Below are 26,111 nucleotides of genomic sequence, written 5' to 3'. Positions count from 1 at the left end.
GATTCCAACTGCTGACCTTTCTGGTTAGCAGCCCAGTTCTTAACCACTGTGCCACCAGGGCTCCTGTTCTACCAAAGTGGTGGATAATCCCTGATGAGGGAAGAAACTTCGAATTATACCCACAGAAATGAGAAAACTCTGACCCGCCCTCCCCCATGGGTTTAGTTATCTCCTTGTTTTAATGTGGTCTGGACTATAGCATAAGAAGGACAGGAGGATTAGCCCTACTGTATTGTAGGATATTGCCAGACAAATAGCATTAAAGCATTTATTGTCTTATTTGTAATTTAGATTTCCCTTGGACAAAAGTGTACTTCAATATTTACTTTTTTTTTTTTAAGTCTTGTTTTGTTTTATGGGCCTGTCTAATCTTTGGCCGAAGGGTGAATCACAGGAATGACTTCATTACTGAGCTAAAAGGGTGTCCAGGGGCCATACTCTCGGGGTTTCTCCAGTCTCTGTCAGCCCAGTAAGTCTGGCCTTTTTTTGTGAGTTAGAATTTTGTTCTACATTTTTCTCTAGCTCTGTCCAGGACCTTCTATTGTGATCCATCAATATTTACTTTTCATTTGTTTTTGCTATAAGATTACGTGAAGTAATTTCTACAGTCCTTTCCTGAAAACACCCTAAACTGTCTCTTCTAGGCTTGTGAAAGCTTGGTCAAATGAGTAATTTGAAAAAAATAATAGTAATAATAAGGTCATTGTCTGTCAAAGGAAATATTCTGTTCTTTTACAAAATTGCTGCCTGTTGATATATACTGATTTGCTTTTTATATGTTTTCTAGTGGATTGTATGAAGTTAAGCAAATGCTAGAAATACTCGGCAACTAAGAAGTGAAAATTTTTTAATATCAAGGACAAGTACTTACGTAAAGTCAAATGAGAAAACACAACAGAACTACAGTATGATCTCAACTATACAAAAATACACATACAACCACTTGTACACTCATTGAAAAAAGACAAGAAGAAATAAAAATGTTTGCAGTTTTGTTGTTCAGGATAGTGGGATTCTGCTGATTTTTATTTCCTTTAAACTTCTTTGAAAATGTTATACATGGTTACAGTAAAGTGTTCCAACGGATATGTGTTCCTGCTATAATTATAAAAAATAAACATTTTTAAGGATGTGGTAATTTATTATTCAAAGTTTCTTTTTATAAAACTGGGGTTTCTTATTTCATTTACCAGAATAATAGCAAGAAAAGTTGCAACAAGCTTTTTGTTGTTGTTTTAAGGAGAGAATTAAGTATTCCTGCCCTCAATCATTCCATATTCATCACTGGAAATTCCTTTTCTTCAGACTCTCCACGTAGTTCCTTCTGAGCTCCTCTACACTGAGACAGTCTTTGCTTTACACACCTCCCGATCTGACATACACTGCTTTGATTTGTTACTTTTGTGATTAGGCTCTGGTCTTCCCACAAATTCTAACAATGTTTATTCCTTAGCACGCTGTGTAAGTATCCTCTGTGGTATAACAAAGAAACCCAAAATGCAGCAGTTTAAACAGAAAAGTTTCTTTCTATATAACAATCCAGAAATAGGTGGTCAAGCGCTGGGTCTTCTTCCATAATATCACATACAGGATCAGATCACATTAAGTGTACTATGGTGTTATGGATTGAATTTGTGTCTCAAAAAAATTTTGTCCCGTAAATCCTAACCTCTATGCCTGTGGTTATACTCTTATTTAGGAATGGGTTGTCTTTGTTAATGAGGCAGGATTTGTATAGGGTGTATCTTGAGTCAATTTCTTTTTAGATTTAAAAGAAATTAAGCAAGAGAAGGAGAGTTGGGGTAAAAGAGATGCTAAGTCATGTGAAGGTCTCTCAGAAGCAGAAGTTCAAAGAGACAAGGATCTTTCTCTAGAGCCGACAGAGAGAAAGGCCTTCTCCTAGAGCGAGCACCCTGAATTCTGAATTCTAGCCTCCAACTGTGAGAAAATAAATTCCTGTTTGTTAAAGCCATCCGCTTGTGGCATTTTGTTATAGCAACACTAGATAACTAAGACAGAATTTAGTACCAGAAGAATGAGGCGCTGCTGTAACAGATACCTAAAACATGGAAGCAATTTTGGAATTGAGTAATGGGTAGAGGCTGGAAGAATTTTAAGGTGCCTAGATTGCCTTGAATAGACTGCTGGAAGAATTATGGACATCAAAGGCAATTCTGGTGAGGGCTCATGTCTTGGTCATCTAGTACTGTTATAACAGAAATACCACAAGTGGATGGCTTTAACAAAGAGAAGTTCATTCTCTCACAGTACAATAGGCTAGAAGTCCGAATTCAGGGCACCAGCTCCAGGGGAAGGCTCTCTCTGTCAGCTCTGCAGGAAGGTCCTTGTGATGCTTTAGACTTCCCTTGGTCCAGGAGGATATCGGCGCAGGAACCTCAGGTCCAAAGGACACAGTCTGCTCCCGGCACTGCTTTCTTGGTGGTATGAGGTCCCTGTCTCTCTCCGCTCGATTCTTTTACATCTCAAAAGAGATTGGCTTAAGACAGTATCTAATCTTGTAGACCTCATCAATATAACTGCCACTAATCCATCTTATTACATCTAGTGATAGGATTTACAACACATAGGGAAATCACATCAGATGACAATACTGGGAATCATGACCTAGCTAAGTTGACAGATATTTCCGGGGGAAAAAATTCAATCAATGACGGTGCAGAAGCAAGTAAGGAGAGCCACAGAGAAAGTCTCTATTGTCTCAGAGAATACGTATGGTGCCAGCAACAAAATGTTACTAGAAATGTGGACATTAAATGATTTGCTGGTGAGACTTCAAAAGAAAATGGTGAACATGTGGTTGGACAGGGGAGGAGTATGAGCAGTGGCAGAGAACTTGTTTTTATGCAGTGGCAGAGAACTTGTCTGAATTATGTTCAAATGTTTGGTGGATGGTAGAATTTTAAGTGATGAACTTGGATTTTTGGCTGAGGAGATTTCTAAGCAATATCTTAAAGGGGCTGCACGGTTTCTCCTTGCTGCTTGTAGTAAAATGTGAAAGGAAAGGTATGGACTTAAAAATGAACTATGCTCAAAGAAAACAAAACTTATAAAGATTTGGAAAATTCTGTTGTACAAACTCAGGATATGTGTTCTAGAATTTTTACCAAGGACGAGGCTACACAATCTTTTGTTAAAGAGGTTAAGCCTGTGACTGATGGATCTAACCAACTATCACAGCAGAAAACCCATCTTCTTAGACTGAAGGGGACAGAGGCAGGATGAAAGAAAGGAAAGCTGTCTGCCTCCTGGAATTCTGCAGGCAGGGAACAGGCCAAAGGAGCTATATCCGTTGTCCTTCAAGAAAAGACAAGGACCATCCCTGAAGGAGTGTAGAGATAAACAGAACTGTGTGAAGGAGCAGAGGGTGGAGCCACAAACTACTAGGCATCAAAGGGTGGAGTCACAGCCTCTTGGGTTTCAAAGAGTCAGAACTCCACCAACTCAGTTCCAGAGCATGGGGCTGCTGTTCAGGTGTGACAGCAGTATGGGGCCTTCACCCAGAGATGAGGTGGCAGGGTTGCAATGCCCAAAGGGCAGAAGAACGGAGCCTACTGAGGCTGAGGTCGTGGGGTTGCCACTTAGATGGACCAGAAGAACGGGGCCAAACAAAGCAGAGGAGGCAGGGTTTCTATATTAGTAGACCTGGAAGGTGGGGCCTCCACCCAAAGCCTAGGGGCCTACACCCAGAAACCAGAAAGCATGGCCAACCCTCAGAGTCTGAAGGGCAGGGCCATTGCCCAGATGGTCTCAGAGAACAGAGAATTATTTTCAAGTCTTAAGAGCTACTGTAATTTGTTCTGCTGGTACCCATTATTGCTTCTTTCCCTCAAATTTCTCCCATTTGTAATGACTATGTCTACCCTGTGTCAGTTCCACCATTTTACTTTGGAAGCATAAAACTTGTATTCTAGATTTCACAGGTTTACAGATAAAGAGGAATTTTGTCCCAGGATGAAATATGCCTAAAATCTTACCCATATTTGATTTAGATAACTCAGAAGATGAGATTTTGGTCTTGGAGTTAATATAAGACTTTTGGGATGATGTAATGGATGATTATGTTTTGTATGTAGGAAGGACACGAATTTTTAAGGGCCAAAGGGTAGAATGTTATAGACTGAATTGCATCCCTAAGAAATATGTGTTATAAATCCTAACTCCTATACATGTGGTGGAGCCCTGGTGGCATAGTGGTTAAGAGCTTGTCTGCTAACCAGAAGGTTATCAGTTCAAATCCACCAGCTGCTCCTTGGAAACCCTATGGAGCAGTTCTACTCTGGCCTATAGGGTCATTATGAGTCAGAATTGACTTGATGGCAATGGGTGTTTATACATGTGGCTATAATCTCATTTGGGAATGGGTTTTCTTCGCTATGTTACTGAGGCAGTATTAAAGTAGGGTATGTCTTGAGTCAATCTCTTTTGAGATATAATAGGAGAAGATTAAGCAAGCAGAGACAGGAAAAGATAGATGCCACGTCACATGAAGATCACCAAGGAACCAAGGGGCAAGGATCTTACCGCAGAGCAAACAATGTCTTCCCATAGAACCCATGTCCTGAATTCAGACTTCCAGCCTCCTAACTGTGAGAAAATAAATTTCTGTTTTTTAAAGCCACCTACTTGTACTATATCTGTTACAGCAGCAATAGACAACTAAGACATGTGGTGTGACACCTATCATCCCCATCTATGCTTACTTGCTGCCTGTTTAATCTGCTCTTTTACGTTTCAAAAGAGGTTGACTTAAAATATACCCTATAGTGATACTGTCTCATTAACATAATAAAAAAACTCATTCCCAAATAGGACTATAAACACAGGTATAAAAGGTATTAGAATTTACAACATATATTTTTGAGGACACGATTCAATCCATAACAAATGGTTATGCAGTGAATTTAATTGGACCTAAATTCTGACTTACATTAGCAAAAATGTCTTCTGCATTTGCTCAAGAATTGCTCTGCCTTGCTCTTGTAGGTAAAGATACTTAATGCTTTAATCTAAAACCTTTTAGTTGAGATATAGATTAAGAGATTAATCGAGACCAAAAGATAACATCTGAAAATAGTCTTTTTTTTTTTTTTTCTCTCATGTACTTGTCTAGAGCTAGCTGTTCCAGGACTGGTAAGGCAACTCTGCCATCCTTAATACATGACTTCCATCTCTGGGTACTAAGTGACCATCTCATCCCCTGCAATCACATTTACATCTTAGCCAGGCAAAAGGAAGAAAGAAAAAGCGCACCAGAAGTAGCACATATCATTTCCATTCATTCCATTGCCTTGGTTAGAGTCAGCTACATCTACTGGAAAGATAAGTGATAAAGTTCTCCAGCTGGGCAGCCATGGATCCAGCTAATACTTGGCAGTACTAATAAAAAGGTTGGCAGTCTAAATCTACCCAGAGGCACTGGCAAACTCTTTCTGAAAGATCACGGCCATTGAAAACCGTATTAAGTATGGCTCTACTCAAACACACAGGGTTGCCAGAGTCAGAATCAACTCGACAATAATTGATAAATAATAAGGGAAGAAGGTGAGAATGTACCTTGGCGAACAACTCTACCACAGTCTACTCCTCCGGCCACCAAATATCCATGCATAATGTCTTAGGCTGGGTTTTCTAGAAGAGCAAAACCAGTGAAGCATATATGTAAATAAATAGATTTATTTCAAGGAAATGGCTCACGCAATGGTGGAGGCTGGCAAGTCCCAAATGCACGGGTCAGCGGCAGGCTGGAGGCTTCTCCTGATTCACATGATAGCAGGGGCTGACGAACCCAAAATCTTCAGGTCAGGCAGCAGGCTGCTGACTCACAGGGTTATGGGAACTGGCGAATCCAAAATCTGCACGCTGTTGGATTACATTTCAAGAACCAGAGGTCAGAGGATGACGAGGCAAATGCAGGATCAAATGCAGAACCGAGAGAGAGAGCTTTGCCATAACATCCATGTGTATTGGATGCAGTCCACACCCCGAAGGAAACTTCACATTCAACTGGCTGGCTGCTCACATCAGATCACAAAATAGAGGATGATTACATAATATCTTCCAAAACCACTGAAAGTCATAGCCTAGCCAACTTGACACATAACCTTAACCATCATACATATACTTCTTCTGACATATAGAAGACATCACATCCTAAAGGAAGAAAATCCCAAGTTCTGAGCAATTATTGCATCTAGTTTAAAGTCCATGATCTGAAGATGATGTTCAGTCTTTTACAAATCTGGATGTAACTCCTGGGGTCCACTGACCAATAAACTAAAAGATGAATTATCTATTCTCCTATCCTACACCACACACCCAATACAGAATGGTGAAGTAGGAATATGAAAATCAACTTGGAAAAAGAATAATGGAGACAGAGGAGTAGACACTGGTCCATAGCCTAAGTAATTGTCGCAAAGGGGAAATTTCAAAGACTTCCCAGGCAGTAGGAGTAAATTCTTGATTAGACCCTAGTTCTGCTTTCTAGAAGGAATTCCCTGCTCGTTGCATCTGAAGGTCCTGGCTTTACCCACTGGGAGGTTCTAAACTATGATCCTCCATGATTGCATCTGAAGTGTACACTGAAAGGAATGTACATCTTTTTATACCCTGTTTCTTACTGGTGTCATTTTGCTGTGAGTTATTTCAGGGTCAAATTGTTCTTAGGTGCTGTCGCATCAGTTTGCAACTCATAGTGACCCCATATGACAGAGTAGAGCTGCCCTGTAGTCTTTTCTAGGCTGTAATCTTTACAGGAGCAGATCGTCAGGTCTTTCTTCCATGGCTCTACTGAGTGGTTTGAATCACCGACCTTTTGGTTAGCAACTAAGCACTTGACTGTTGCACCAATGGGCTCCTTTAGAGTCAAATAAACACAGACATTTGCCCCAGAAACTTCAGCTGGATTGTAGCTTCACTGTCAATTAAATTTTTAAAAATAAGTACTGAATAGATTTCTGATCTATTTGCTTCCAGACAATTCCTTCTGCAAATAACCATAGCTAAAGATTTCATCTAGTTATATTTCTTATCCCTAACTGTTTTTCTATTTGAAAGACTCTCTTCTGTATCTGTTAACTTGATGGCAGTGCACTTGCAGCCAGCAGATACAGTAGGTTTGGTTGGAAAGGCAACCTCTTAATTTACTACTTGGCTCACTTTCATCTCTGTTTACAAAACAACTTGCTTTTACCTGAGTTTATCTTTCTCAAAAGACTTTACTAAGAGAGGAAGGAAGCAGCCAATACTCTCTCATTGGTCAAAGAATCATCTTTCCAACCATTTTCCCTACAGCTGCAGATTGAAAGAGGACATGCTCTGCCTTCCAAAGTGTTGAGTTGACAATTTTTTCTAATGTTTTGTGGTGACATAAAAACTTCACTAGTTTTCCAGCCTGTAATATCCCTGTCCTTGATGTCTGCTGCCTGCTGGCTAAACTAATGCCACATATTTTAGGTTAATGTTATGGAATCTACAGAAAAGCAACTAGAACTAACATAGTAGTTTGGCAATGTTGCAAGATATGATATTAACATACAAAATCAATTGCATTTCTCTATGCTGGTGACAAAAAATGGAAATTTAAAATTTAAAAATATTAAATATTTAGGGGTAAATCTGACTAAAAATGTGTTAGACCTGCATACCTAAGACTACAAAGCATTGCTGAACTTTTAAAAGAGCTAAATAAATGCAAAGATATACCATGTTCATAGATCAGAAGACTCAATAATGCTAAGATGTAACTCTCCGCACATCGATCTATAGATTCAACACAATTTCAATGAAAATCCCAGAGTATTTTTTAATAGAAATTGGCAAGCTGATTCTAAAACTCAGGTGGAAATATAAAGGACCTAGTATAGCCAAAATCAACTTTAGAAAAGAATAAGTTTGGAGAACTTAGAATACCTGTGTTAAAGATGTATTATAAAGCTACAATAAGCAGGATATTGGCCATAAATAGATAAATGGAACAAAATAAAGAATGCCAAAATAAGCCCACACACATATGGTCAATTGATTTTTAACAGAAGTGTAAAGGCAGTGTATTTTTTTAATCAATAGATTAAAAAAAAAAATCACCTTTTCAACAAGTGGTACACTGGAACAACTGGATATCTACATGCAAAACAAATTGAACCTTGATCCGTAAATTACACCATATACAAAAATTAACCCAAAATGAATCATAGATTTAGATGTAAAACCCCAAACTATAAAACTTCTAAAAGAAAACAAAGGAGGAAATCTAGTGACCCTAGGATAGGCAAATATTTCTTAGATACAACACCAAACACATGATTCATAAAAGAAGAATATTGATAATTGGATTTCATCAAAATTAAGAACTTTAGCTCTTCAAAAGACACTGTTAAGAGAATAAAAACACAGTCCCAGACTGGGGGAAAATATTTACCAATTATATATCTGACAAAAAACTTATACCAAGGATACATAAAGAACTCTCTAGTCCTTGTAGTCCTCACCCCTGGGCTGGTGCGCCTCTCCAGTCTTGCTTTGCATTATGGGTCTGTCTAACCCCTGGCTGAAGGGTGAACCTCAGGAGTAAGAGGGCAGGAGGGGAAAGGAAAGCTGCTGATAGGAAACTCAGGATTGAGAAGGGAGATGTTGACATGTCATGGGGTTGGTGGCCAATGTCCCAGAATAATATGTGTACTGATTGTTTGATGAGAGGCTGGGAGGCTGGTTTGTTCTGTGGACCTTCATCTAAAGTACAATTTAAAAATAAATAAAAAAAGAACTCTCAAAATTCAACAATAAAACAAACAACCCAATTTTTCAAATGGGCAAAAGATTTGAACAGACATGTCACCAAGGTAGATATACAGATGGCAAAAAAACAAACAAACAAAAAAACCAAACCCACTGCCGTCAAGTCAATTCGGACTCATAGCAACTCTGTAGGAGAGAGTAGAGCTGCCTTATAGGGTTTCCAAGGAGCACCTGGTGGAGTCAGCCAAACTCTTATATGCACATTTAAAAAAAAAAAAACAAAAAAAAACCATTTAGTCATTAGGGAACTGCAGTGATATACCACTACACGCCTAGTGTTGTTTTTAGGTGTTATCAAGTTGATTTTGATTCATAGTGACTCCATGTGACAGAGTAGAAGTGGCCCATAGGGTTCTCTAGGCTATAATCTTTAAAGCAGCAGATTGCCAGGTCTTTCTTCCTCAGAGCTGCTGGGTGCATTCGAATCACCAGCTTTTCAGTTAACAGCCAAGTGCTTAACCATGTGCCACCAGGGTTCCTTACACACCTATTAGAATGGCTAAAATTCAAAAGACTGACAATACCAAGTATTGGTCAGGATATGGAAGAACTGTAACTCTCATACACTATTGGAGGTTACGTAAAATGGTACAACTGCTTTGGAAAACAGTTTGGCAGTTTCTTAAATAGTTAAGCATACACTTTCCATATGACCCAGCCATTTCATACGAAACTGTCTGTCCAAACTAAGGTCTAGTATGCAAATGTTCATAACAGCTTTACTGTAATAGCCAAAACCTGGAAACAATCCAGATGACCTTCTACAGGTGTATGGGTAAAAAAAAAAAAGTGTGGTATATACATGCTATGGAAAACAACTCATCAGTAAAAGTGAATGAACTATTGATACACACAACTACATAGATGAATGTCAAAATACTACGTTTATGTAAATGTGTCACACAGTATTTACTTTTTTGTCTGATTCCTTTAAAATTTACATAAAATTCTAGAAAACGAAAACTGGTCTATAATAAGAAAAAGCAGATCTGTGGTTGCTGAGACTACATATGAGGGATGGAAAGGGAGGGATAAAAAGGAGCACCAAGGAAAGTTTTGCAGGTCACGGATATGTTCATTATTCTGATTATTGAGATGGCTTTACAAAAAACTCAAAGCTTATCAGATTTTACACACTTTTTAAAAAATGTATTTCTGCTATCTGGTTGGTGTTTATACATTAATGCTTAAAATAAAATCTATTAAACAAACCAAAAATATTGTTAGAATTTGTGCCTTTTTATCCATGTGAATCAGGATGTTCTCCATTTTATGCAACTAATATAAATTTAATGCAAAGGCTGACATGAGACTGTAGATAAAATCCATTAACCCAATTTCAGACCAGATGTCCATCAAAAATATTTTGTTTACTTTACATTTGTGCTGAACTTAACAATTTTTTATTAATAAAATATTACCTTTAGAAGATGCAAATCAAAACCACTAGAATGGTTATGATAAAAAAAAAAAAAAAACAACGAATGGTAAAGCTGTGGAGAAATTAGAACCCTCACTCATTGATACTGGGAATGCAAAAATGATACAGCCACTGTGGAAAAGAGTTTGGCAGTTTCTAAAAAAGTTGTACATAGAACTGCCACGTAACCCAGCAATCCCAATCCTAGATACATACTTAAAAGAATTGAAAGCAGGAATGCTAACAGAAACTTGCCTACTAATGTATATTGCAGCGCTATTCACACTAGGCAAAAGGTGGAAACAACCCAAACATGCATGAACAGATGAATGAATAAACAAATATTGTATACACATACAACGGAAAACTGTTGTTGTTAGGTGCCATCAGGTTGGTTCCAACTCATTGCAACACTTTGTACAGCAGAACAAAACACTGCCCAGTCATGTGCCATCCTCAAAATCATTATGCTTGAGCTCATGGTGGCAGCCACTGTGTCAACACATCTCGTTGAGTCTTCCTCTTTTTCACTGACCAACTATTTTACCAAGCAGGATGTCCTTCTTCAGAGACTGGTGCCTCCCGATAACATGCCCAAAGTATATGAGATGAAGTCTCCCTATCCTTGCTTCTAATGAGCATTATGGCTGTACTTCTTCCAAGACAGATCTGTTTGTTCCTCTGGCAGCCCATGGTATATTCAATATTCTTTGCGAACACCATAATTCAAAGGAATCAATTCTTCCTGATTCATTGTCCAGCTTTCACATGCATATGAGGTAATTGAAAACACCATGGCTTGGGGCAGGCGCACATTAGCCCTTAAAGAGACATCTTTGCTTTTTAACAATTTAAAGAGATCTTTTGCAGATTTGCCCAATTCAATGCATCATTTGATTTCTCGACTGCTGCTTCCATGGACGTTGATTGTGGATCTAAGTAAAATGAAATTCTTGACAACGTCAATACTTTCTCTGTTTATCATAGTGTCACTTATGGGTCCAGTTGTGAGAATTTTTGTTTTTTGTTGAGGTGTAATTCATACTGAAAGCTGTGGTCTTTGATCTTCATTAGTAAATGCTTCAAGTCCTCTTCACTTTCAGCAAGCAAGGTTGTGTCATATGCATATCACAGGTCCTTAACGAGTCTTCCTCCAATCCTGATGCCGTATCTTCTTCTTATAGTCCAGCTTCTTGGATTATTTCCTCAGTGTACAGATTGAATAAGTATGGTGAAAGGATACAACCTGGACACACACCTTTCCTGACTTTAAATCACATAGTATCCCCTTGTTCTGTGAACGACTGCTTCTTAGCCTAGTTACAGGTTGCACATGAGCACAATTAAGTGTTCTGGAATTCCCATTTGTTGCAATGTTATCCATAATTTGCTATGACCCACACAATCAAATACCTTTGTGTAGTCAATAAAACACAGGAAAGCATCTTTCTGGTATTCTCTGCTTCCAGCCAAGATCCTCCTGACATTAGCAATGATATCCCTCATTCTACACCCTCTTCTGAATCTGGCTTGAATTTCTGGCAGTTCTGTTTTTGAAATATCTTCAGCAAAATTTTATTTCTGTGTGATATTAATGATACTGTTTGATAATTTTCACATTCTTTTGGATCACCTTTCTCTGGAATGGGCACAAATATGGATCTTTTCCAATTGGATGGCCAGGTAGCTATCTTCCAAATTTCTTGGCCTAGACACCTCCAGCACTGAATCCCTTTGTTGAAACATTTCAATTGGTATTTTGTCAGTTCCTGGAGCCTTGTTTTTCACTGATGCCTTCAGTGCAGCTTGGACTTCTTCCTTCAATACTATCAATTCTTGATCATATGCTACTTCCTGAAATGGTTGAATGTCGACCAATTCTTTCCGGTACAGTGACTGACAGTGTATTCCTTCCATCTTCTTTTAATGCTTCCTGCATCATTCAATATTTTGCCCATAGAATCCTTCAAAATTGCAACTTGAAGCTTGAACTTTTTCTTCAGTTCTTTGAGCTTGAGAAATGCCAAGTGTGTTCTTCCCTTTTGGTTTTCTAATTCCAGGCCCTTGTACATTTCATCATAATACTTTAGTTTGTCTTCTGGAGCCATCCTTTGAAATCTTCTGTTCAGCTCTTTTTCTTCACCTTCCATTTGCTTTAGCTACTCTACGTTCGAGGGCAAGTTTCAGAGACTCTCCTGACATCCATTTTGGTCTTTTCTTTCTTTTTTGTCTTTTTAATGACCTCTGGCTTCTTTATGTATGCTGTCCTTGTCATTCCACAATTTGTCTGGTCTTTGGTCATTAGTGTTCAATGTGTCAAATCTATTCTTGAGATGGTCTCCAAATTCATGTGGGATATACTCGAAGTCATTTTGGTTCTCGTGGACTTGTTTCAATTTTCTTCAGCTTCAACTTAAACTTATATTATTAAAAAAAATTATTATGTGTATATTATTGGGGGAAAGGCTCTTTCTCTGTAAGCTCTAGGAGGAGATCTTTGTCTCTTTCAGCTTCTGTACCTTGGTTCCTTGTGATCTTTGTGCGACATCTATCTTCCCCAGTTTGTCCTTGCTTGCTTCTGTGCCTAAACTGCTCTTTTATATCTCAAAAGCGATTGGCCTAAGATATACCTTGGTAAGGCCTCATTAACATAACACAGAAAACCCTATTCCAAAATGAGTTTATATTCACAGCTAAAGGGGTAGAATCTACTACGCATATTTTTGAGGAACACATTTCAATCCATAACATATTATGTATAACCAAAGCCAGACAAATCCATGGCCATTGAGTGGATTCTGGCTCTTGCTGACCCCATGGGTTACAAAGCAGAACTGTTCCATAGGGTTTTTTTTGCTGTAAGCTTTTTTTTTAATTGTGCTTTAAGTGAAAGTTTACAAATCAAGTCAGTCTCATACAAAAATTTATATAGACCTTGCTATAAACTCCTACTTGCTCTCCCCCTAATGAGACAGCACACTCCTTCTCTCCACTCTATATTCCCATGTCCATTCAGCCAGTTTCTGTCCCCCTCTGACTTTTCATCTCCCCTCCTTGGCTGTAGGCTTTACAGAAGCATATTGCCAAGCCTTTTTGCTGTAGCAAGCTGGGTGAGTTTGAACCTCTAACCTTTAGGTTAGTAGTTGAGCACAAACCATCTGCACCACCCGAGGACATGTATATGTATATGTATATGTATCTGTATCTGTATCTGTATCTGTATCTGTATCTGTATCTGTATCTGTATCTGTATATGTATATGTATATGTATATGTATATGTATATGTATATATACTCTGTCCTATAGGGTTGCTATGAGTTGGAATCGACTCAACGGCAACAGATTGTTTATGTATATATAAACTGAGACACTGTATCTCCCCTCTCATACACATATATATAAATTGAGACACTATCTCTTCTCTCATATTGGCATAGATTAAAAAAAATATGATTATGTTGGTTAGGGTGTGGGTGATCAGCCCTCTCATATATTCTTATTTGCAGTATAAATCGTTATAACCTCTATGGAGGACAGTTTGGCAATATCTATCAAAACTACAGAGCTCTGGTGGCACAGTGGTTAAAAGCTCGGCTACTAACCAAAAGGTCGGCAGTTCGAATCCACCAGCCGGACCTTGGAAACCTCATGGGGCAGTTCTACTCCATCCTATAGGTCACTATAGTTGGAATCAATGGCAACGGGTTTGGTTTTTTTGTTTTATCAAAACTACAAATGCACATACTCTTTGAACCAGCAACACCACTGCTAGGAGTTTTATCCTACAGATGCACTCACACATTTCATATATATATATATGCACACACATACATATATATATTTAATATATGTAATATATTAAATCATTAAAGAAATTAGAATGTTACACTAGAAAATATTCATTTAATGCAAAAGAATGCAGTAAAGAAGGAATAGAGAGACAAAAAACAAGTCATGAGATACAGAGAATGAAAAGTAAAATGGCAAATGTAAATCCAAATTTATCAATAATCACATTAAATCTGAATGGATTGAAGACTTCAATCAAAAGGCAGATATTGTCAGACTGCATAAAAATGCATATGAAACTATACACTACCTACAGGAACAACTTGGTTAGGCCACAGTGCCCAGCTGTTTGGTCATACGTTAGTCTGGATGTTGCTATGAAATACTTAGATGTGACTAACATTTAAATCCATTAGCCTTAAGTAAAGCAGGTTCCCCTCCATAATGTGGGTGGGCCTCATCCAATCAACTGAAGGAATTAAGAGCAAAACCAGAGGTTTCCCAAGGGAGGATTCTGCCTCCAGAGTATAAATAGACATCCTGCCAGAATTTCCCTCCCTTCTCTACTATGTGACCTACAGATTTCAGACACAAGACTGCTGGAATTTCCAGCCCATTGCCTGACCTATGAATTTTCGACTTGACAGTACAATAAAAAAAAAAAAAAAAATTTTTTTTTTTTTTTTTTTTTTTACAATAGCATGAGTTAATTCCTCAGAATAAATCTCTCTCTCTCTCTCAGATGTGCAAATTCATGTCTTTCATCAAATTTGGGAAGTTTTCAGCCATGATTTCTTCAAATATTCTTTCTACATCTTACTCTCTCTAGTCTCCCTCTGAGACTTTCATTGTGTTTATGTTGGTATGCTTGATGATGTCCCTCAGGTCTGTTAGACTCCTTATTTTTCTTCATTATTTTCTCTCTCGGCTCCTCAGATTGCGTAATCTCAACTAAACTATCTTCAAGCCTGCTGATTTTTTCTTTTGCCTGATGTAATCTGCTGTTGAACCAACCCCTCTCATAAAGCAAAAGCTGACAGAATTAAAGGGAGAAGTAGACAATTATATAATAACAATTCGAAATCTTCTATTATGGATTGAATTGTGTCCCTCAAAAAGATATGTTGAAGTCCTAACTCCTGCACCAGTGGAAGTGATCCTGTCTGGGGAAACAGGGTTTTCCTTTGCATATGTTATTAATTAAATCTAACAGTAAAAAAATGAGGCATGCAATTTATCTGTCTTTTTTATTTCATTTTTTGTAGTTATTTATTTTTATTGTATTTTATAGAAGTACTGGTCTATGACAGATTTAAAACATTATTTTTAAAACTGGTCCTTCAGCACAGTACTTTGAAATATACTGGTGTAAAGAATTTATAGAACGAGTGAATGCGGGGAGACCAGTTGGTCTGTTCAAAGACAATAAGGTAGGCTAAGATGCAGGCAGTGAAGACACTCAGAAATGGAAAGATTTGAGATATTTACAAGGAAAAATTGGCCTGTTTGGTAACTCAGCAGGTATGGGGGATGGGTGAAGCATATACCCGTGGTGATTCCAAGGCTCATGGCTTATTCAGTAGATAGATGATCACGCCATTCACTTAGACAGGGAGCACAGGAAGACGACCAGGTTTGGGGAGTGGGGCTGGAATTCATGAGTTCTGTTTCACTTGGGCATGTAGAGTTTGAGGTATCTTTGATACAAGCAAGTGGAAATACTTGGTAGGCAGTTAGATACATAGGCTGGGGCTCAAAAGAGGCTTGTGAGTTAGAGACATCAACCTGAAAGTCACTGGCATGTTTCTGATAAGTGAAGCTGTGGGCCCTGGCTGAAATTACCTAGGGAGATATAGAGTGAGAAGAGATGATGGTCAAGGCCAAGTGTTGAAAATAGGCAATATACAATGACTATGAAGGATTTTTTTTTTTTATGAAGGAAGGATGAGCTTGCAAAAACAATTGAGGACAAACCAGACAATAGCTTTATGTCCATATAATAGGATATTATTCACCAACTAAAAGTTTTTTAGATTTATAAGATTTAAATGTTTTTTAGATTTATAAGATTTACTGAAAAGGTTTATTGTAAAATACTTCCGGTATATTCCAATTTTTACACACGAAAAAATATATATATGTAATCATATATCCACAGACACATCTCATAAAAAGTCTGAAAAGATATACAAGGTGTTAACAGTGTTTGTCTCTGGGTGGCAGAGATTGAGGTGTTTATTTTTTTCTCCTCACTTATTTTCGTTTCTGCTTTCTAATTTTTCTACGATGATCATGCTTTTTCTTGTGGCAAAAGCTAGTTTTTAAAATTTTCTGTGCAGGTGACAACACAGTCCTCAGATTTAAAATTTCACCTGAAACACCAAAAGTATAGAGAATAAGAGTCCTCAGGTTTTGACTAAAGAGTGCCACAGTCACAGAGGATTCTTTGAAAACATAATCTCTCAGGTATGCTAAATTTGCATTGTTTCTGGGCTTGCCCCTAGCACTTTCTGGACACACTAGCACTTTGGATTCCAAGGAAAGAAATCAGTTTGCATAATGATCAGGAATCCTCACTGAGCTACATTTGGTGAAAAAAAATACATAAGAAAGAACACTGTGTACAGTGGGTGGCTGGGATACACCCTTTCATATCTTTTTTATTTTGAACACTGTGTGGATAACATGACCTATTTAAAATAGTTTTTCTAGATAAAGAATGTGATTAAAAAAAAAGGTCTTTCAAATGTAAGGTGAACAATACACATATAGAAATTAATTAAATAAACAAGGTGCAGAAATCAGAAAAAGACAAAGATGTCTATTATCCCTGCTTTTCTTTTTTTTTGGAATTACATTGGAGGGTCTTGTCAATGAGGTAAGACAAGAAAAAGAAATAAAAGACATAAGGATTAGAAAAAAAGAAATAGAATTATCATTCTTTGCAGATGCTCTAACTGTCCATATAGAAAACTGCAAAAAATCTACAGAGAAATAACTAGAATTAATAAAATAGCTTAACGAAGTAACTGAGCATAAGGTCAAATTACAAAATCAACAGCACTTTTACACACCAACAAAAAGCCAATACATGTACTGAAAAAACAACTTTTTATGGCAGTGATAAAAATCAAGGTACTGAGAGTAAATCTTTAAAATGATAAGTTTCTTCGTGGAGAAAATTAAAAACTTTACTGAAAACATATTAAAGAAGACCTAAACAAATGTGAGCTATATATTACATTTATAAATACGAATTAAAAAAAAAAAAACATGGCCGTTGAGTCAATTCTGTCTCCTAGTGACCCTATAGGACAGAGTAGAACTGCCCCATGGGGTTTCCAAGAAGTGGCTGGTGAATCTGAACTGCCAACCTCTTGGTGGGCAGCTGAGCTCTTAACCACTGTGCCACCAGGGCTCCATAAATATGAACAGTCAATATAATAAATATATGGATTCTCCCCCAAATACATGTATACATTTAATAGAATTTCAATCAAAATATCAACTGGGCATGTTTTGGGAATTGATAGGCTAATTCTAAAATCTATAAGGAAGAATAATGGCTCAAGAATAGCCAAGATATGCCTATGGAAGAAGATTAAGGAGAAAAGCACTCTTCCACCAGCTATCAGGAGTAAAAGTTATATAAAAAAGTGTGATATTGTGTAAAGACAGACAAAAAAATAATGAAGCAGAAATGTGAGATCACTAGAGAAGAGATGGACTAAGCCATGAGTGGTGCTTTCTTATTCATATGAAAGAAAATGGATTCCTATCTCACACCATTCCCCAAAGTTTATTCCATGTATGTTAGATACCTGAAAATAAAAGGCAAAGCTTTAAAACTTTTAGAAAAAATATAGGAAAATAGCTTTATGACCTCAGGATAAGGAATAATTACTCACACAACACTCCAACAACAAAACCATAAAGGGAAACAGTAACGAACGTCACCACTTGGAATTAAAACCGTATATCAAAAGACAACAAAATTAAAAAAAGAAAGTTAGGTCACAAAGTAGAAGAATATTTTTAATACAAGTAATTGACAAAGAGTTAAAATCTGAATTTTTAAAGTGCCCCAACAAATTAGTAAGGAAGTATTAAAAGATTTGACCAGATGAAGAAACACCACTGGCCAATAAAAATATGCTCAATTTGATAATCATGAAGAAAACACAAATGAAATTTCAATGAGATTCATTCAATTCATTCAACAAAAGATGTAGTAAAACCTATGATGCAGATAGTACTCTAGGCTGCAGATATACAGCAGTGAACCCAACGTATAAAAATCCCTGCCCTTCAGGGGTTTGGGGACTATGGCTTCAGGGGACATCTAAGTCAACTGGCAAAATAAGATCTATTAAGAAAACATTCTGCATCCCACTTTGAAGTGTGGCGTCTGGGGTCTTAAATGCTAGCAAGCAGCCATCTAAGATGCATCAGTGAGTCTCAACCCACCTGGATCAAAGAAGACTGAAGAACGCCAAGCTCACAAGGTAATTATGAGCCCAAGAGACAGAAAGGGCTACATGAACTAGAGACTACCTCATCCTGAGACCAGAAGAACTAGATGGTGCCCAGCCACAACTGATGACTGCCCTGACAGGGAACACAACAGAGAGCCCCTGAGGGAGCAGGAGAACACTGGAATGCAGACCCCAAATTCTCATAAAAAGACTAGACTTAATGGTCTGAGTGAGACTAGAAGAATCCCGGCAGTCATGGTCCCCAAACCTTCTGTTGGCCCAGGACAGGAACCATTCCCGAAGCCAACTCATCAGACATGGATTGGACTGGACAATGGGTTGGAGAGAGATGCTGATGAGGAGTGAGCTACTTGCACCATGTGGACACTTGGGACTATGTTGGCATCTCCTATATGAAGGGGAGGTGGGAGGGTAGAGGGGGTTAGAAACTGGCAAAATGGTCATGAAAGGAGAGACTGGAAGGAAGGAGAAGGCTAACTCATTAGGGGGAGAGTAAATGGGAGTATGTAGTAAGGTGTATAAAAGTTTATATGTGAGAGACTGACTTGATTTGTAAACTTTCACTTAAAGCACAATAAAAATTATTAAAAAAAATAATAATAATCCCTGCCCTTGTGGAGCTTATGTTTCAGTGGGGGAAAGGCAATGGTAACGAGCGCTGTGGAGAAAAGTATAGCAGTAAAGGACGACAAGCAGTAAAGCAAGGGGTGTCAAAGTTTAAATGGAATCCACGGGGAATGCCTCACAGAGAACACAACGGTGGAGTAAAGGTCTGAAGGAGGTGAAAGAGGAGGCTATAGGGTTGGGAGATGGAGGGCATTCCAGGCAGAGAAAAGAGTTAAGTGCAAAGGTCCTGAGGAATGAGAAGCAGGTCAAAATGATTAGAGCAAAGGGCGAGACCATCTTGCACACACTAGGCAAAACCTAAAAACCCAAATATTGGTGATGATACAGAGGAACACTCATACACTGTTGGCAGGAGGGTATGGTGATAAGTCCCCTTGGAAAACTACTCGTAGATATCCAGCATAATCCTCCTATGTATGAAGTCTACAAAAACTCCTGCACACCTGTACCAGGAGACAGGTATAAAGGGTTCATAGCAACATTGATTTTTAAAAGGAAAATTAAAAGTCTTCTTGATTTTAGTACGATTTTTCACTGACAGGCCACTGGCAAAACAAATGGTATGGTCACATAATAGAATACCATACAGTAGTGAAAATGAATGAACTGTGGTTAAATGTATCTACCTAGATAAGCCTCAGGAATACAATGTTGACTTAAAAAGCAAGTTGCAAAATACCTAAAATACTAGTCAATTCATGTAAAGTTTTCAAACATGCAAATCTAAACAATCATTGTGAACATGTCCATAAATGGTAAAAGATTTTTTAATGTACGAGAATAAGAAATCATGAAGTCAGGGTTGGGCCTGGGATCTGTAGGGGTATCTAGAGCTTCAGAAGTATTAGTAACATTCTATTTCTTCAACTGAGTGATGTTGTGTGCCATCAAGTCAATTATGGCTCACAGCGGCCCCGTGTGACAAAGTAGATCTGCCCCATAGGGTTTCCCAGGCTGTAATCTTCATGGGAGCAGATGGCCGGGTCTTTTCTCCCACAAAGCCACTGGTGGGTTGAACCCTGCCCTTTTGGCTAACAGCCCAGCACTTAATCCTTATGCCACCAGAGCTCCTTAAAGTAAGGCATAGTATCATTTAAAAACTACTTCTTGATTATCAAAAAGGTCTTTCTTCTGTACAGATAGCAATACCTATAGAATAAAAATCTATCTAGCTTTGTCTTTTCTTATTCTTGTTTTCACTTTCTGGGAACATAGCAACTAATATTCTTTTTCAAAAATATATAAAGTAAACTTATATAAGTAAGGTAAACAAAATCCTAAAATAATTTTTTTATCTAGTGACTAATCCTAACTCTCTCCAGTGACTAATTTAAAGGTAGGAAATAGGGAAATATGACGGAGAGGAAAAAGAAAAATTATCAAATACCACTGAAATCAAAAGCAACTGGATTTGACTTTGAAGGTTTTTCTACAAGAAAATTCTCTAACATGTCATTCGTATACTTCATAAATTAAAACAAGGCAACTCCATAAAAAAACACAAAAATGTTTAAACTTCAATTCCATAAAAAATTTCACATTTTTATTTGCCAGGCTTTATCCTAAGTGCTTTTTACATGTATCGATTCGTTTAATCCTGAGAGTGATCCAACGAAGTGGGCAATATTTTATCCCCATTTTACAGAAAAAGGAATTGAGGCACAGAGTTACGTAACTCACTGAATGTCACACAGTTTGTAATTGGTAGAATCTATTTGAACTCAAGCAGCTGGGCTCCAGAATCCATGCCCTTAACCACTACACAATATTGCCTTCCTCATGTTATGAAGTCTTGGTGGAAAGGGACAGATGGCAGAAAAAAAGGAGTGCAGAAAGCTAAGGAGGCAAGACTGTCATCTCCTAAAGCCTGGGAGACAATTATCTACTTCATTCACCAATGTTGTTCTTTAACAGGTATGAAATCCTTCACCTAAACAATGGAACAGTATTGCAAAAATGTCAGAGCAAGTATTCCGAACATTTCTTAAGTTATGAAATATACTCTTAGAATGAAGAAAATCAAAGGCACAAGGGAAAGATTAATCCGAAGAACTAATGGGCCACAATTACCACAGCCTCCACCAGGCTGTTTTTTTTTTTCCACCAGGCTGAGTCCAGTACAACTAGATGGTACCTGGCTGCCACCACTGACTGTTCTGACAGGGATCCCAATAGAGGGTCCTGGACAGAGCAGGAGAAAAATGTAGAACAAAATTCTAACTCAAAAAAAAAGACCAGACTTCCCGGTCTGACAGAGACCAGAGCAACCCAGAGAGTATGGTCCACTGACACCCTTTTCACTCAGTACCAAAGTCACTCCCAGAGGCCTGCTGGTGTAGTGGTTAAGAGCTCAGCTGCTAACCAAAAGGTCTGCAGTTCAAATCCACCAGCTGCTCTTTGGAAACCCTATGGGGCAGTTCTATTCTGTCCTAGAGGGTCACTATGAGTCAGAATTAACTCAAGGACAATAGGTTTGTTTGTTTGTTTTTTGGTTTTTAAAGTCACTCCTGAGGTTCACCCTTCAGCCAAAGATTAGACAGGCACATAAAACAAAAGGAGACTAAATGGGCACACTAACCCTGAGGCAAGGATGAGAAAGGCAGGAGGGGACAGGAAAGGTGATAATGGGGAACCCAAGGTCAAGAAGGAGAGAGTGTTGACAGGCTGTGGGGTTGGCAGCCAGGGTCACAAAACAATACGTGTATCGTTTAAGGACAAAATAATTTGCTCTGTAAACCTTCATCTGAAGCATGATAAAAAAAATCTATCAAAAAAGAAAAAATATATAGATATGCTTAAATATCTATAATATAAATATGTTCCCAGCTTTTCATCAGGGAACATCTTACTGGATAATTCCTCTTTCATTAAAAAACAAAAAACAGGCATTTTAGAGTTCTGTCGCCATCTTGTGGCCTTTCCTGGCAACCCCATGCACAATGGAAAGAAATACATTCCAGTCCCGCGGTTCAGACCGTTGAGATCCATAGGGTTTTCACTGGCTGATTTTCAGAAGTAGGTCACTAGGTCTTTCTCCCTAGTCCATTTTAGTCTGGAAGCTCCCCTGCAACCTGTTCAGCATCATAGCACCACACAAGCCTCCATTAACAGGCGACACATGAGGTGCGTTGGACAGGCTCAAACAGAGGTCTCCTGCATGGAAGGCAAGAATTCCACACCAAGTCATCCCTGCCTCCAGTGCCAATCTTAGGGCTGATATTTTGCCTGCATTTGATCATTTTGGTCACATTCTGTGGGCTTCTAAGTTTATCTACATCGGTTTTGAATTGTGGTGACTAAACTGGGCGCAGTCTACTCTATTACTGAAGAACGAGACCAAGGCCTGCCATCCCTTTTTAAAGAAAGTTATCCCACCAAGTCCCTGCTGAGCAGAAGCCTGTGTGAATTCACAGTTACAACAGTCTCAAGACATTTCTTTATGCTGAATTGGCCCTGGGTTTCCTTAGTCTAATTTAGTAATACATTAAGTCAAGTCAGAAGTAGAAAGTTAGTCACTACCCTAGTTCCTCGTCTCAGGGCTGGTCTCCCCTCTCAGGAGTACTTCCCCTTCCCTTCTTTGGGAAGAGGAGGAACAGGCTGGCACTGGGGGATAAGCCAAGTGCAGGTCCCAGAGGAACACTTCAGGGTGAGGGTCTGAGGGTGAGGACTGATGAGATCTTCAGGCATATGTCTACTTCCCTGCAGCTCCCTGGCACTGGTGACTAAGAGCTCAACTTAAACTTCCAGCTGACTCCAGGTAAGACTTAAGTGCACCCAGTTTTCCTGCTTTTCTGCCTTGTTTGTGGTCAAAGTAACCTTTGAAAATCCCTTAAATTCATTATTCGAGTACAGTATAGACAGTTCTGTGCAACCAATCTGTCATGGATTGAATAGTGTCCCCCCAAAATATCTGTCAACTTGGCTAGGTCATGATTCCCAGTATTGTATGACTGTCTACCATTTTTGTGATCTGATGTGATTTCCCTGTGTTGTAAATCCTATCATGATGATGTAATGAGATAGATTAGTGGCAGTTATATTGATGAAATCTTCAAGATGGGATAGTGTCTTAAGCCAATCTCTTTTGAGACATAGAAGAAAGAAGCAAACAGAGAGACATGGGGACCTCATACCACCAAGAAAGCCAGGAGCAGGATGTGTCCTTTGGACCTGAGGTTCCTGCGCTGAGATGCTCCCGGACCAAGGGAAGACTGATGCATCACAAGGACCTTCCTCCAGAGCCGACAGAGAGAGAAAGCCTTCCCCTGGAGCCGGAGCCCTGAATTCGGACTTCTAGCCTACTGTACCATGAGAGAATAAACTTCTCTTTGTCAGAGCCATCCACTTGTGGTACTTCTGTTATAGCAGGACTAGATGACCAAGACACAATCCTAAAGACAAGTTTGTCAATTCCTCTAATTCTTTTTCATTCAGTTTTCTTTTTGAATCTTTATTATTTCTTTTTTCTTCTCTCTAGTGTTCTAGACCTGAGCCATATACTCCTATCCCTCCACCCGCCAATGTTTGAAAATCTGTAGGAGTGATCCTTTGGTTGACCCGATAACAGGATCTAAACCCATTGCCACAAGTGAGTTCCAACTCATGGCGACCGCATGTGGTACAGAGTAGAAACGAAGTCCATACAGTTTTCTTGACTGTAATCTTTAAGGAACCAGATTTACCAGGTCTTTCTTCTGTGGTGCCACTGGGTGGGGTCAAATCAGCAACCTTTCAGTTTATAAAAACTCATAAAACCAAACCCATTGCCGTCGAGTCAATCCTGACTCATAGGGACCCTATAAGAGAGTGACCCTCTAGGACAGAACTGCCCCACAGAGTTTCCAAGGAGCGCCTGGTGGATTTGAACTGGCGACCTTTTGGCTAGTGACGGTAGTACTTAACCACTATGCCACCAGGGATTTGGTTTACAGTCAAGTGAAAACCATTTGCACCACCCAGGGACCTACTGAGGAAATAATGGCATTTAATGGTTGAAATCAAATATATTAAAAATCTTTCAGTGTGTGAGACAATCTCAAAATGAATTGCCCTGCACAGTGTGGTAAGAAAACCACTACTGTCCGCTTGTCTGGCCTCCTGAATTATACATATGCCTTTTTTATAAATGGTCAGGAAAACCCTTAAAATTATTTACATGCTATTTCCATAGACTGTTACAGGATGGAGTATACAGTCATGAAGTAGAAAAAAGGGCAGTGGCAGGCCCCTCCCCCTGTTTAGTAATACTGTATATATTTATCTTCTCTTTACTTACGTGATTTAGTGATTTTGAGTAACTTAATACATGATTCTACTCTATCTATTTTCCTACCCTTTTTAAAACATGCAGTGTGCACATTTCTTTTTCTTAACAATAATTTCTTGAAATTATTCTATATCAGTACAAAGAGCTTTACCTCATTCTTTTTAACAACTGCAGGATATTTCATTTTATGGAGAGCCTAGAATTTACTTAACCACTCTTGGTTGAAGAATTTTAAGCCAAAGAATAACATGATCAGATGTGTATTTTGAAAAGATCATTCTGGTTATGCTGTGGAAAATAAGAGCCCAAGAGACAGAAAGGGCCACGTAAACCAGAGACTCCATCAGCCTGAGACCAGAAGAACTATATGGTGCCTGGCTACCACCAATGACTGCCCTGACAGGGAACACAACAGAGAGTCCCTGATGGAGCAGGAGAAAAGTGGGGTGCAGAGCTCAAATTCTAGTAAAAACACCAGACTAAATGGTCTGACTGAGACTGGAGAAAACCCAGAATCATGGCCCCCAGACTCTCTGTTAACCCAGAACTAAAACCATTCCCAAAGCTAACTCTTCAGACAAAGATTAGACTGGGCTATAAGAGATTAAGTGATACTTGTGAAGAGTGTGCTTCTTACCTCAGGTAGATGAGAGATACATGAGATTAAACGGGCAACTCCGGTCCAGAGGTGAGATGAGAAGGCAGAAAGGGACAGAAGATGGTTGAACAGACACAGGAAATCCAGGGTGGAAAGAGTGTGCTGTCACATTATAGAGAGAGCAACTAGGGTAACATAACAACGTGTGTGTAAATTTTTGTATGAGAAACTAACTGATCTGCAAACTTTCACTTAAAGTACAATTAAAAAAAAAGACTGGATTGTGCTTTGAGCCAATCTCTTCTGAGGTATCAAAGAGGGAACCTGGCAGAGAGGAGCCTCCTACCACCAAGAAAGCAGTGCAGGGAGCACAGCATGCCCTTTGGAACCCAGGTCCCTGTACCTGAGAAGCTCCTAGACTAGGGAAGATTGATGACAAGGACCTTCTACCAAAGCCGACAGAGAAGAGAAAGCCTTCCCCTGAAGCTGACGCCCTGAATTTGGACTTGTAGCCTACTAGACTGTGCGAGAATAAATCTCTCTTTGTTAAAGACATCCACTTGTGGTATTTCTGTTACAGCAGCACTAGATGACTAAGACAGACAGAAAAGCATATCCATACCCATGAATACACACAAGGATATACACACATTTTTCACAAATATATCTTAGCCTGAGACAACAAAATCACTGCAGAAATATCATAAAGCTACAAAACGTAAATGTTCTTTTATTTACATTTACTTTCCAAAATAGAATTCCTTTTTCACTTTAGGCTGACCTAGAATTAGACACTTAAAAAATTTTTTTTAAATTGTGATTTAGGTGAAGGTTTACAGTTCAAGTTAATTTCTCGTTCAAAAATTTACACATGTATTGCTTTGTGACATTGGTTGCAATACCCACAATGTGGCAGCACACTCCCCCTTTCTGCTCCAGGTTCCCTGTGTCCATTTGACCAGTTTCTGTCCCTTTCTGCCTTCTCATTCTGCATTTGGACAGGAGCTGCCCATTTGGTGTTGTATATTTGAATGAACTAAAAAGCACGTTCCTCACATGTCTTGTTTTTTGTTTTATAGTCTTGTCTAATCTTTGAA

General features: G+C 38.7%; 1 long non-coding RNA gene across 1 annotated transcript in view; it reads right to left on the bottom strand.

The window, feature by feature from the left end:
- Positions 1 to 809: 809 nt before the first annotated feature.
- Positions 810 to 26,111, bottom strand: part of LOC104846213 (uncharacterized) — a 73,468-nt gene continuing 48,166 nt past the window's right edge. The window contains exon 3 of the long non-coding RNA XR_775819.2: positions 810 to 5,880. This is a non-coding gene — a long non-coding RNA (uncharacterized LOC104846213). The remainder of the gene's footprint in view (positions 5,881 to 26,111) is intronic.

The sequence above is a fragment of the Loxodonta africana genome, chromosome 15 (genome assembly GCF_030014295.1).
Source record: "Loxodonta africana isolate mLoxAfr1 chromosome 15, mLoxAfr1.hap2, whole genome shotgun sequence".
Classification (NCBI taxonomy): Eukaryota; Metazoa; Chordata; class Mammalia; order Proboscidea; family Elephantidae; genus Loxodonta; species Loxodonta africana.
Note: the sequence above shows the minus strand (reverse complement) of the source record. Positions and strands in the feature narration are given on the sequence as shown.